Source organism: Antedon bifida, chromosome 1, assembly GCF_963402885.1.
Source record: "Antedon bifida chromosome 1, ecAntBifi1.1, whole genome shotgun sequence".
NCBI lineage: Eukaryota > Metazoa > Echinodermata > Crinoidea > Comatulida > Antedonidae > Antedon > Antedon bifida.
In genome coordinates, this window is record NC_136226.1 from 25233728 (window position 1) to 25247514 (window position 13787).

Here is a 13787-nt window from a genome sequence, read left to right on the forward strand (position 1 = left end):
GCAACCAAAATGGTTATATTAGCGCACAGTGCTAAACTAGATCCTCGTTATGATCACTTTGCTCAAGTACCTCCAAAATGGATGGTAGCGCACTGTGCTAAACTAGATCCTATTTATTACCACTGTGCGCGAGTGAACCAAAATGGGTATGGTAGCTCTCAGTACTAAACTAGATTCTGTGTATTATCACTGTGCTCAAGTACCACCAAAATGGGTATGGTAACGCACAGTGCTAAACTAGGTCCTCTTTATTATCACTGTGCGCGAGTACCACCAAAATGGCTATAGTAGCGCACTGTGCTAAACTAGATCCTATTTATTATTACTGTGCGCGAGTGAACCAAAATTGGTATAGTAGCGCACAGTGCTAAACTATATCCTATTTATTATCACTGTTCTCAAGTACCACCAAAATGGGTATGGTAGCGCACTGTGCTAAACTAGATCCTATTTATTATTACTGTGCGCGAGTGAACCAAAATTGGTATAGTAGCGCACAGTGCTAAACTATATCCTATTTATTATCACTGTTCTCAAGCACCACCAAAATGGGTATGGTAGCGCACTGTGCTAAACTAGATCCTATGTACTATCACTGTGCGCAAGTACAACCAAAATGTGTATCAACATTTCATTCTTTATTTATCCAAATACATAAACATAACATTATAATACAAAACATTAAAATAATTGGATAAAAAGGAAGTAGAGAAAAGGCAACTTCATGCCTATCTAGCCCTACTCCCTTATAACTAAAAGATTTCAAATTTTTTTTAAAATCAAACAAATCATATTAAGATATAATTTAATTACTAATAAATAATAGTATAATAGTAATAATAATAATAGATGTATATATATATATATATATATACAAATCATACTATAAATTATGGTATGGTATCGCACAGTGCTAAACTAGATCTTCTTTATTATCACTGTGCGCGAGTGCAGCCAAAATGGGTATAGTAGCGCACAGTGCTAAACTAGATTCTATTTATTATCACTTTGCTCAAGTACCTCCAAAATGTGTATGGTAGCGCACTGTGCTAAACTAGATCCTATTTATTATCACTTTGCTCAAGTACCTCCAAAATGGGTATCGTAGCGCACTGTGCTAAACTAGATCCTATTTATTATCACTGTGCGTGAGTGAACCAAAATGGGTATAGTAGCGCACAGTGCTAAACTAGATCCTCTGTATTATCACTGTGCGCGAGTGCAACCAAAATGGGTATAGTAGCGCACAGTGCTAAACTAGATCCTATTATCACTGTGCTCAAGTACAACCAAAATGGGTATGGTAGCGCACAGTGTTAAACTAAATCCTATTTATTATCACTGTGCGCGAGAGTGGAACCAAAATGGGTTTGGTAGCCCACAGTGCAAAACTAAATCCTATTTATTAACACTGTGCGCGAGTGCAACCAAAATGGGAATACTAGCGCACAGTGTTAAACTAAATCCTATTTATTATCACTATGCGCGAGTGTAAAATGGGTATGGTAGCGCACAGTACTAAACAATATTATTTATTATCACTGTGCTCAAGTACAACCAAAATGGGTATGGTAGCGCACAGTGTTAAACTAAATTCTATTTGTTATCACTGTGCGCGAGTGCAACCAAAATGGATATGGTAGCGCACAGTGCTAAACTAAATCCTATTTATTACCGTTGTGCTCAAGTACCTCCAAAATGGATATGGTAGCGCACTGTGCTAAACTAGATCCTATTTATTATCACTGTGCGCGAGTGTAACCAAAATGGATATGGTAGCGCACAGTACTAAACTAAATATTATTTATTATCACTGTGCTCAAGTACAACCAAAATGGGTATAGTAGCGCACAGTGTTAAGCTAAATCCTATTTATTATCACTGTGCGCGAGTGCAACCAAAATGGATATGGTAGCGCACAGTGCTAAACTAAATCCTAATTATTATCACTGTGCTCAAGTACCACCAAAATGGGAATACTAGCACACAGTGTTAAACTAAATCCTATTTATTATCACTATGCACGAGTGTAACCAAAGTGGGTATGGTAGCGCACAGTACTAAACTAAATATTATTTATTATCACTGTGCTCAAGTACAACCAAAATGGGTATGGTAGCGAACAGTGCTAAACTAAATTCTATTTGTTATCATTTTGCTCAAGTACAACCAAAATGGGTATACTAGCGCACATTGTTAAACTAAATCCTATTTATTATCACTGTCCCCGAGTGCAATCAAAATGGGTATGGTAGCGCACAATACTAAACTAAATATTATTTATTTTCACTGTGCTCAAGTACAACCAAAATGGGTATGGTAGCGCACAGGGCTAAACTAAATCCTATTTATTATCACTGTGCGCGAGTGCAACCAAAATGGTTATGGTAGCGCACAGTGCTAAACTAAATCCTATTTATTACCACTGTGCTCAAGTACAACCAAAATGGGTATGGTAGTGCACAGTGCTAAACTAAATCCTATTTATTACCACTGTGTTCAAGTACAACCAAAATGGGTATGGTAGCGCACACTGCTAAACTAGATCCTATTTATTATCACTGTGCTCAAGTTCTACCAAAATGGGTATGGTAGCGCACTATGCTAAACTAAATCCTATTTATTATCACTATGCGCAAGTACAACCAAAATGGGTATACTAGCGCACAGTGTTAAACAAAATCCTATTTATTATCACTGTGCTCAAGTACCACCAAAATGGGCATAGTAGAGCATAGTGCTAAATTAAAACCATTTTATAATCACTTTTCATTTTTTTTCATTTCATTTCAGAACATTTATTTCTCTTCTCTTTTCTATTAACAGTGTTTGTAAAAAAACAATTTTAAATAAGACAGGCGAACCCCAGAAAATGTAAACTTGTGGTGGGCTGCCAAAAAATAAAAAATATCAAAAAATCATAAAAAAAACCAAAGTAAACAAAAAAAACCGATTGAAAATATCAATGAAATTTGAATTAATATTATTTAGGATTCAGTGATTATATGTGGATAATAGATGCCTTTTTAGCTTAAAAGTGAAATGTTTTTTTGTTGGCGATTCAGTTATGTGTTTGGGTAAGTTGTTCCAATATGTGGGCGAGTGCAACCAAAGTGGGTATAGTTAGTGCACAGTGCTAAAGTAAATCCTATTTATCATCACGAGGAGAGAGTACAACCAAAATTGGTATAGTAGATCATAGTTCTAAATTAAATCCTATTTATTATCACTGTGCGCGAGTGCAACCAAAATGGATATGGTTGCGCACAGTGCTAAACTAGATTCTATTTATTAACACTGTGCGCGAGTGCAACTAAGATAGGTATAGTAGCGCATAGTGCTACACTAAATACTATTTATTATCACTGTGCGCGAGTGCAACCAAAATAGGTATAGTAGCGTACAGTGCTAAACTAAGTCCTATTTAATATCATTGTGAACGAGTGCAACTAAAATGGGTATAGTTAGTGCACAGTGCTAAAGTAAATCCTATTTATCATCACTGTGAGCGAGCACAACCAAAATTGGCATAGTAGATCATAGTTCTAAATTAAATCATATTTATTATCACTGTGCGCGAGTGCAACCAAAATGGGTATGGTAGCGCACAGTGCTAAACTAGATTCTAATTATTAACACTATGCGCGAGTGCAACTAAAATTTGTATGGTAGCGCATAGTGCTAGACTAAATACTATTTATTATCACTGTGCGCGAGTGCAACCAAAATGGGTATAGTAGCGCACAGTGCTAAACTAAATCCTATGTGTTATCACTGTGTGCGAGTGCAACCAAAATGGATATACTAGCGCACAGTGCTAAACTAGATTTTATTTATTATCACTGTGCTCAAGTACCACCAAAATGGGTATGGTAGCGCACAGTTCTAAACTAGATCTTATATTTTATCACTGTGGTCAAGTACCACTAAAATGGGTATGGTAGCGCAATGTGCTAAACTAAATCCTATGCATTATCACTGTGCGCGAGTGCAACCAAGATGTTTATACTAGCGCACAGTACTAAACTAAATTAAATATTATTTATTATCACTGTGCTCAAGTACAACCAAAATGGATATGGTAGCGCACAGTGTTAAACTAAATCCAATTTATTATCACTGTGCGCGAGTGCAACCAAAATGGGTATGGTAGCGCACAGTGCTAAAGTAAATCCTATTTATTATCACTGTGCTCAAGTACAACCAAAATTGGTATGGTTGCGCACAGTGCTAAATTAAATCTTATTTATTATCACTGTGCGCGAATGCAACCAAAATGGGTATGGTAGCGCACAGTGGTAAACTAGATTCTATTTATTAACTCTGGGCGCGAGTGCAACCAAAATGGGTATGGTAGCGCACAGTGCTAAAGTAAATCCTATTTATTATCACTGTGCTCAAGTACAACCAAAATTGGTATGGTTGCGCACAGTGCTAAATTAAATCTTATTTATTTTCACTGTGCGCGAATGCAACCAAAATGGGTATGGTATCGCACAGTGGTAAACTAGATTCTATTTATTAACTCTGGGCGCGAGTGCAACCAAAATTTGTATGGTAGCGCACAGTGCTAAACTAAATCCTATGTATTACCACTGTGCTCAAGTACAACCAAAATGGATATGGTAGCGCACAGTGCTAAAGTAAATCCTATTTATTATCACTGTGCTCAAGTACAACAAAAATTGGTATTGTTGAGCACAGTGCTAAATTAAGTCCTATTTATTATCATTGTGCTCAAGTACAACCAAAATGGGTATGGTTGTGCACAGTGCTAAACTAAATCGTATTTGTTATCACTGTGCGCGAGTGCAACCAAAATGGATATACTAGCGCACAGTACTAAACTAGATTTTATTCATTATCACTGTGCTCAAGTACAACCAAAATGGGTATGGTAGCGCACAGTGCTAAACTAGATCTTATATTTTATCACTGTGCTCAAGTACCACCAAAATGGGTCTTTTAGCGCACAATGCTAAACTAAATCCTATCTATTATCACTGTGCGGAAGTACAACCAAAATGGGTATACTAGCGCACAGTGTTAAACTAGATCCTATTTATTATCACTGTTCTCAAGTACCACCAAAATGGGTATGGTAGCGCACAGTGCTAAACTAAGTCTTATTTATTATCACTGTGCGCGAGTGTAACCAAAATGGATATACTAGCGCACAGTGCTAAACTAGATTTTATTTATTATCACTGTGCTCAAGTACCACCAAAATGGGTATGGTAGCGCCCAGTTATAAACTAGATCCTATTTATTATCACTGTTCTCAAGTACCACCAAAATGGGTATGGTAGCGCACAGTGCTAAACTAAATCTTATTCATCATCACAGTGCGCGAGTGTAACCAAAATGGATATACTAGCGCACAGTGCTAAACTGGATTTTATTTATTATCACTGTGCTCAAGTACCACCAAAATGGGTTTGGTAGCGCACAGTGCTAAACTAGATCCTATTTATTATCACTGTGCTCATGTACAACCCAAATGGATATGGTAGCGCACAGTCCTAAACTAAATCCTATTTATTATCGTTGTGCTCAAGTACAACCAAAATGGGTATACTAGCGCACAGTGTTAAACTAAATAGTATTTATTATCACTGTGCGCGAGGGTAACCAAAATGGGTATGGTAGCGCACAGTGCTAAACTAATTCCTATTTATTACAACTGTGCTCAAGTACAACCAAAATAGGTATGGTAGCGCACAGTCCTAAACTAGATCCTATTTATTATCACTGTGCTCAAGTTCCACCAAAATGGGTATGGTAGCGCACTATGCTAAACTAAACCCTATTTATTATCACTGTGCGCAAGTACAACCAAAATGGGTATACTAGCGCACAGTGTTAAACTAAATCCTATTTATTATCACTGTGCTCAAGTACCACCAAAATGGGTATAGTAGAGCATAGTGCTAAATTAAAACCTATTTATAATCACTGTGCGCGAGTGCAACCAAAATGGGTATAGTTAGTGCACAGTGCTAAAGTAAATCCTATTTATCATCACTGTGAGCGAGCACAACCGAAATTGGTATAGTAGATCATAGTTCTAAATTAAATCCTATTTATTATCACTGTGCGCGAGTGCAACCAAAATGGATATGGTAGCGCACAGTGCTAAACTAGATTCTATTTATTAACACTGTGCGCGAGTGCAACCAAAATAGGTATAGTAGCGCACAGTGCTAAACTAAGTCCTATTTAATATCATTGTGAGCGAGTGCAACTAAAATGGGTATAGTTAGTGCACAGTGCTAAAGTAAATACTATTTATTATCACTGTGAGCGAGCACTACCAAAATTGGTATAGTAGATCATAGTTCTAAATTAAATCCTTTTTATTATCACTGTGCGCGAGTGCAACCAAAATGGGTATGGTAGCGCACAGTGCTAAACTAGATTCTATTTATTAAAACTATGCGCGAGTGCAACTTAAATGGGTATGGTAGTGCACAGTGCTAAACTAAATCCTATTTATTACCACTGTGCTCAAGTACAACCAAAATGGGTATGGTAGCGCACACTGCTAAACTAGATCCTATTTATTATCACTGTGCTCAAGTTCTACCAAAATGGGTATGGTAGCGCACTATGCTAAACTAAATCCTATTTATTATCACTATGCGCAAGTACAACCAAAATGGGTATGGTAGCGCACAGTGTTAAACAAAATCCTATTTATTATCACTGTGCTCAAGTACCACCAAAATGGGTATAGTAGAGCATAGTGCTAAATTAAAACCATTTTATAATCACTTTTCATTTTTTTTCATTTCATTTCAGAACATTTATTTCTCTTCTCTTTTCTATTAACAGTGTTTGTAAAAAAACAATTTTAAATAAGAGAGGCGAACCCCAGAAAATGTAAACTTGTGGTGGGCTGCCAAAAAATAAAAAATATCAAAAAATCATAAAAAAAACCAAAGTAAACAAAAAAAACCGATTGAAAATATCAATGAAATTTGAATTAATATTATTTAGGATTCAGTGATTATATGTGGATAATAGATGCCTTTTTAGCTTAAAAGTGAAATGTTTTTTTGTTGGCGATTCAGTTATGTGTTTGGGTAAGTTGTTCCAATATGTGGGCGAGTGCAACCAAAGTGGGTATAGTTAGTGCACAGTGCTAAAGTAAATCCTATTTATCATCACGAGGAGAGAGTACAACCAAAATTGGTATAGTAGATCATAGTTCTAAATTAAATCCTATTTATTATCACTGTGCGCGAGTGCAACCAAAATGGATATGGTTGCGCACAGTGCTAAACTAGATTCTATTTATTAACACTGTGCGCGAGTGCAACTAAGATAGGTATAGTAGCGCATAGTGCTACACTAAATACTATTTATTATCACTGTGCGCGAGTGCAACCAAAATGGGTATAGTAGCGTACAGTGCTAAACTAAGTCCTATTTAATATCATTGTGAACGAGTGCAACTAAAATGGGTATAGTTAGTGCACAGTGCTAAAGTAAATCCTATTTATCATCACTGTGAGCGAGCACAACCAAAATTGGCATAGTAGATCATAGTTCTAAATTAAATCATATTTATTATCACTGTGCGCGAGTGCAACCAAAATGGGTATGGTAGCGCACAGTGCTAAACTAGATTCTATTTATTAACACTATGCGCGAGTGCAACTAAAATTTGTATGGTAGCGCATAGTGCTAGACTAAATACTATTTATTATCACTGTGCGCGAGTGCAACCAAAATGGGTATAGTAGCGCACAGTGCTAAACTAAATCCTATGTGTTATCACTGTGCGCGAGTGCAACCAAAATGGATATACTAGCGCACAGTGCTAAACTAGATTTTATTTATTATCACTGTGCTCAAGTACCACCAAAATGGGTATGGTAGCGCACAGTTCTAAACTAGATCTTATATTTTATCACTGTGCTCAAGTACCACTAAAATGGGTATGGTAGCGCAATGTGCTAAACTAAATCCTATGCATTATCACTGTGCGCGAGTGCAACCAAGATGTTTATACTAGCGCACAGTACTAAACTAAATATTATTTATTATCACTGTGCTCAAGTACAACCAAAATGGATATGGTAGCGCACAGTGTTAAACTAAATCCAATTTATTATCACTGTGCGCGAGTGCAACCAAAATGGGTATGGTAGCGCACAGTGCTAAAGTAAATCCTATTTATTATCACTGTGCTCAAGTACAACCAAAATTGGTATGGTTGCGCACAGTGCTAAATTAAATCTTATTTATTATCACTGTGCGCGAATGCAACCAAAATGGGTATGGTAGCGCACAGTGGTAAACTAGATTCTATTTATTAACTCTGGGCGCGAGTGCAACCAAAATGGGTATGGTAGCGCACAGTGCTAAAGTAAATCCTATTTATTATCACTGTACTCAAGTACAACCAAAATTGGTATGGTTGCGCACAGTGCTAAATTAAATCTTATTTATTTTCACTGTGCGCGAATGCAACCAAAATGGGTATGGTAGCGCACAGTGCTAAACTAAATCCTATGTATTACCACTGTGCTCAAGTACAACCAAAATGGATATGGTAGCGCACAGTGCTAAAGTAAATCCTATTTATTATCACTGTGCTCAAGTACAACAAAAATTGGTATTGTTGAGCACAGTGCTAAATTAAGTCCTATTTATTATCATTGTGCTCAAGTACAACCAAAATGGGTATGGTTGTGCACAGTGCTAAACTAAATCGTATTTGTTATCACTGTGCGCGAGTGCAACCAAAATAGATATACTAGCGCACAGTACTAAACTAGATTTTATTCATTATCACTGTGCTCAAGTACAACCAAAATGGGTATGGTAGCGCACAGTGCTAAACTAGATCTTATATTTTATCACTGTGCTCAAGTACCACCAAAATGGGTCTTTTAGCGCACAATGCTAAACTAAATCCTATCTATTATCACTGTGCGGAAGTACAACCAAAATGGGTATACTAGCGCACAGTGTTAAACTAGATCCTATTTATTATCACTGTTCTCAAGTACCACCAAAATGGGTATGGTAGCGCACAGTGCTAAACTAAGTCTTATTTATTATCACTGTGCGCGAGTGTAACCAAAATGGATATACTAGCGCACAGTGCTAAACTAGATTTTATTTATTATCACTGTGCTCAAGTACCACCAAAATGGGTATGGTAGCGCCCAGTTATAAACTAGATCCTATTTATTATCACTGTTCTCAAGTACCACCAAAATGGGTATGGTAGCGCACAGTGCTAAACTAAATCTTATTCATCATCACAGTGCGCGAGTGTAACCAAAATGGATATACTAGCGCACAGTGCTAAACTGGATTTTATTTATTATCACTGTGCTCAAGTACCACCAAAATGGGTATGGTAGCGCACAGTGCTAAACTAGATCCTATTTATTATCACTGTGCTCATGTACAACCCAAATGGATATGGTAGCGCACAGTCCTAAACTAAATCCTATTTATTATCGTTGTGCTCAAGTACAACCAAAATGGGTATACTAGCGCACAGTGTTAAACTAAATAGTATTTATTATCACTGTGCGCGAGGGTAACCAAAATGGGTATGGTAGCGCACAGTGCTAAACTAATTCCTATTTATTACAACTGTGCTCAAGTACAACCAAAATAGGTATGGTAGCGCACAGTCCTAAACTAGATCCTATTTATTATCACTGTGCTCAAGTTCCACCAAAATAGGTATGGTAGCGCACAGTCCTAAACTAGATCCTATTTATTATCACTGTGCTCAAGTTCCACCAAAATGGGTATGGTAGCGCACAGTGCTAAAGTAAATCCTATTTATTATCACTGTGCTCAAGTACAACCAAAATTGGTATGGTTGCGCACAGTGCTAAATTAAATCTTATTTATTTTCACTGTGCGCGAATGCAACCAAAATGGGTATGGTAGCGCACAGTGCTAAACTAAATCCTATGTATTACCACTGTGCTCAAGTACAACCAAAATGGATATGGTAGCGCACAGTGCTAAAGTAAATCCTATTTATTATCACTGTGCTCAAGTACAACAAAAATTGGTATTGTTGAGCACAGTGCTAAATTAAGTCCTATTTATTATCATTGTGCTCAAGTACAACCAAAATGGGTATGGTTGTGCACAGTGCTAAACTAAATCGTATTTGTTATCACTGTGCGCGAGTGCAACCAAAATAGATATACTAGCGCACAGTACTAAACTAGATTTTATTCATTATCACTGTGCTCAAGTACAACCAAAATGGGTATGGTAGCGCACAGTGCTAAACTAGATCTTATATTTTATCACTGTGCTCAAGTACCACCAAAATGGGTCTTTTAGCGCACAATGCTAAACTAAATCCTATCTATTATCACTGTGCGGAAGTACAACCAAAATGGGTATACTAGCGCACAGTGTTAAACTAGATCCTATTTATTATCACTGTTCTCAAGTACCACCAAAATGGGTATGGTAGCGCACAGTGCTAAACTAAGTCTTATTTATTATCACTGTGCGCGAGTGTAACCAAAATGGATATACTAGCGCACAGTGCTAAACTAGATTTTATTTATTATCACTGTGCTCAAGTACCACCAAAATGGGTATGGTAGCGCCCAGTTATAAACTAGATCCTATTTATTATCACTGTTCTCAAGTACCACCAAAATGGGTATGGTAGCGCACAGTGCTAAACTAAATCTTATTCATCATCACAGTGCGCGAGTGTAACCAAAATGGATATACTAGCGCACAGTGCTAAACTGGATTTTATTTATTATCACTGTGCTCAAGTACCACCAAAATGGGTATGGTAGCGCACAGTGCTAAACTAGATCCTATTTATTATCACTGTGCTCATGTACAACCCAAATGGATATGGTAGCGCACAGTCCTAAACTAAATCCTATTTATTAACGTTGTGCTCAAGTACAACCAAAATGGGTATACTAGCGCACAGTGTTAAACTAAATAGTATTTATTATCACTGTGCGCGAGGGTAACCAAAATGGGTATGGTAGCGCACAGTGCTAAACTAATTCCTATTTATTACAACTGTGCTCAAGTACAACCAAAATAGGTATGGTAGCGCACAGTCCTAAACTAGATCCTATTTATTATCACTGTGCTCAAGTTCCACCAAAATGGGTATGGTAGCGCACTATGCTAAACTAAACCCTATTTATTATCACTGTGCGCAAGTACAACCAAAATGGGTATACTAGCGCACAGTGTTAAACTAAATCCTATTTATTATCACTGTGCTCAAGTACCACCAAAATGGGTATAGTAGAGCATAGTGCTAAATTAAAACCTATTTATAATCACTGTGCGCGAGTGCAACCAAAATGGGTATAGTTAGTGCACAGTGCTAAAGTAAATCCTATTTATCATCACTGTGAGCGAGCACAACCGAAATTGGTATAGTAGATCATAGTTCTAAATTAAATCCTATTTATTATCACTGTGCGCGAGTGCAACCAAAATGGATATGGTAGCGCACAGTGCTAAACTAGATTCTATTTATTAACACTGTGCGCGAGTGCAACCAAAATAGGTATAGTAGCGCATAGTGCTAAACTAAGTCCTATTTAATATCATTGTGAGCGAGTGCAACTAAAATGGGTATAGTTAGTGCACAGTGCTAAAGTAAATACTATTTATTATCACTGTGAGCGAGCACTACCAAAATTGGTATAGTAGATCATAGTTCTAAATTAAATCCTTTTTATTTATTAAAACTATGCGCGAGTGCAACTTAAATGGGTATAGTAGCGCATAGTGCTAGACTAAATACTATTTATTATCACTGTGCGCGAGTGCAACAAAAATGGGTATAGTAGCGCACAGTGCTAAACTAAGTCCTATTTATTATCATTGTGCTCAAGTACAACCAAAATGGGTATGGTTGCGCACAGTGCTAAACTAAATCCTATTTGTTATCACTGTGCGCGAGTGCAACCAAAATGGATATACTAGCGCACAGTGCTAAACTAGATTTTATTTATTATCACTGTTCTCAAGTACCACCAAAATGGGTATGGTAGCGCACAGTGCTAAACTAGATCTTATATTTTATCACTGTGCTCAAGTACCACCAAAATGGGTCTTTTAGCGCACAATGCTAAACTAAATCCTATTTATTATCACTGTGCTCAAGTACAACCAAAATGGGTATGGTAGCACACAGTGCTAAACTAAATCCTATTTGTTATCACTGTGCTCAAGTACCACCAACATGGGTATGGTAGCGCACAGTGCTAAACTAAATCTTATTTATTATCACTGAGCGCGAGTGTAACCAAAATGGATATACTAGCGCACAGTGTTAAACTAAATCCTATTTATTATCACTGTGCGCGAGTGCAACCAAAATGGGTATGGTAGCGCACAGTACTAAACTAAATATTATTTATTATCACTGTGCTCAAGTACCACCAAAATGGGTATGGTAGCGCACAGTGCTAAAGTAGATCTTATATTTTATCACTGTGCTCAAGTACCACCAAAATGGGTATGGTAGCGCACTGTGCTAAACTAGATCCTATGCATTATCACTGTGCGCGAGTGCAACCAAAATGGGTATACTCGCGCACAGTGTTAAACTAAATCCTATTTATTGTCACTGTGCTCAAGTACAACCAAAATGGGTATGGAAGCGCACAGTGCTAAACTAAATTCTATTTATTATCACTTTGCGCGAGTGCAACCAAAATGGGTATGGTAGCGCACAGTACTAAACTAAATATTATTTATCACTGTGCTCAAGTACAACCAAAATGGGTATGGTAGCGCACAGTGCTAAATTAAATCCTATTTATTATCACTGTGCTCAAGTACAACCAAAATTGGTATGTTTGCGCACAGTGCTAAATTAAATCCTATTTATTATCACAGTGCGCGAGTACAACCAAAATGGGTATGGTATCGCACAGTGCTAAAGTAAATCCTATTTATTATCACTGTGCGCGAGTGCAACTAAAATGGGTATACTAGCGCACAGTGTTAAACTAAATCCTATTTATTATCACTGTGCTCAAGTACCACCAAAATGGATATGGTAGAGCACATTTAAAAAAAAAAATCCTATTTATTATCACTGTGCTCAAGTACAACCAAAATGGGTATACTAGCGCACAGTGTTAAACTAAATCCTATTTATTATCACTGTGCGCGAGTGTAACCAAAATGGGTATGGTAGCGCACAGTACTAAACTAAATATTATTTAGTTTCACTGTGCTCAAGTACAACCAAAATGGGTATGGTAGCGCACAGTACTAAACTAAATATTATTTATTTTCACTGTGCTCAAGTGCAACTAAAATGGATATGGTAGTGCACAGTGCTAAAGTAAATCTTATTTATTATCACTGTTAGCGAGCACAACCAAAATTGGTATAGTAGCGCATAGTTTTAAATTAAATCCTATTTATTATTACTGTGCGCGAGCGCAACCAAAATGGGTATAGTAGCGTATAGTGCTAAATTAAATCCTATTTATTATTACTGTGCGCAAGTGCAACCAAAATGGGTATAGTTAGCACAGTGCTATTGCCGATATTAATCTTCATTATTACTGTTCGTTAGTAGAACCAAATTGGGTATAGTAGCGCACAGTGCTAAACTTCTCGGCGATTTTAATCGTATCCTATACATTCTGAGTGTGCGCAAGTACAACCAAAATGGGTATAGTAGCACACAGTGCTAAACTTATTGCTGGTTTTAATCGTATCCTATTCATTATCACTGTAGCCCTACAGATCCCATTAATTAATAATTTTTTTCACTTCCTGCA

The 13787-nt window shown here is 37.0% G+C and overlaps 1 protein-coding gene across 1 annotated transcript in view; it reads left to right on the forward strand.

Moving 5' to 3' along the window:
- LOC144847194 (transcription factor E2F7-like) overlaps positions 1-13787 on the forward strand; it is a 143980-nt gene that overhangs the window by 119219 nt on the left and 10974 nt on the right. The gene's annotated exons all lie outside the window — the stretch shown is intronic.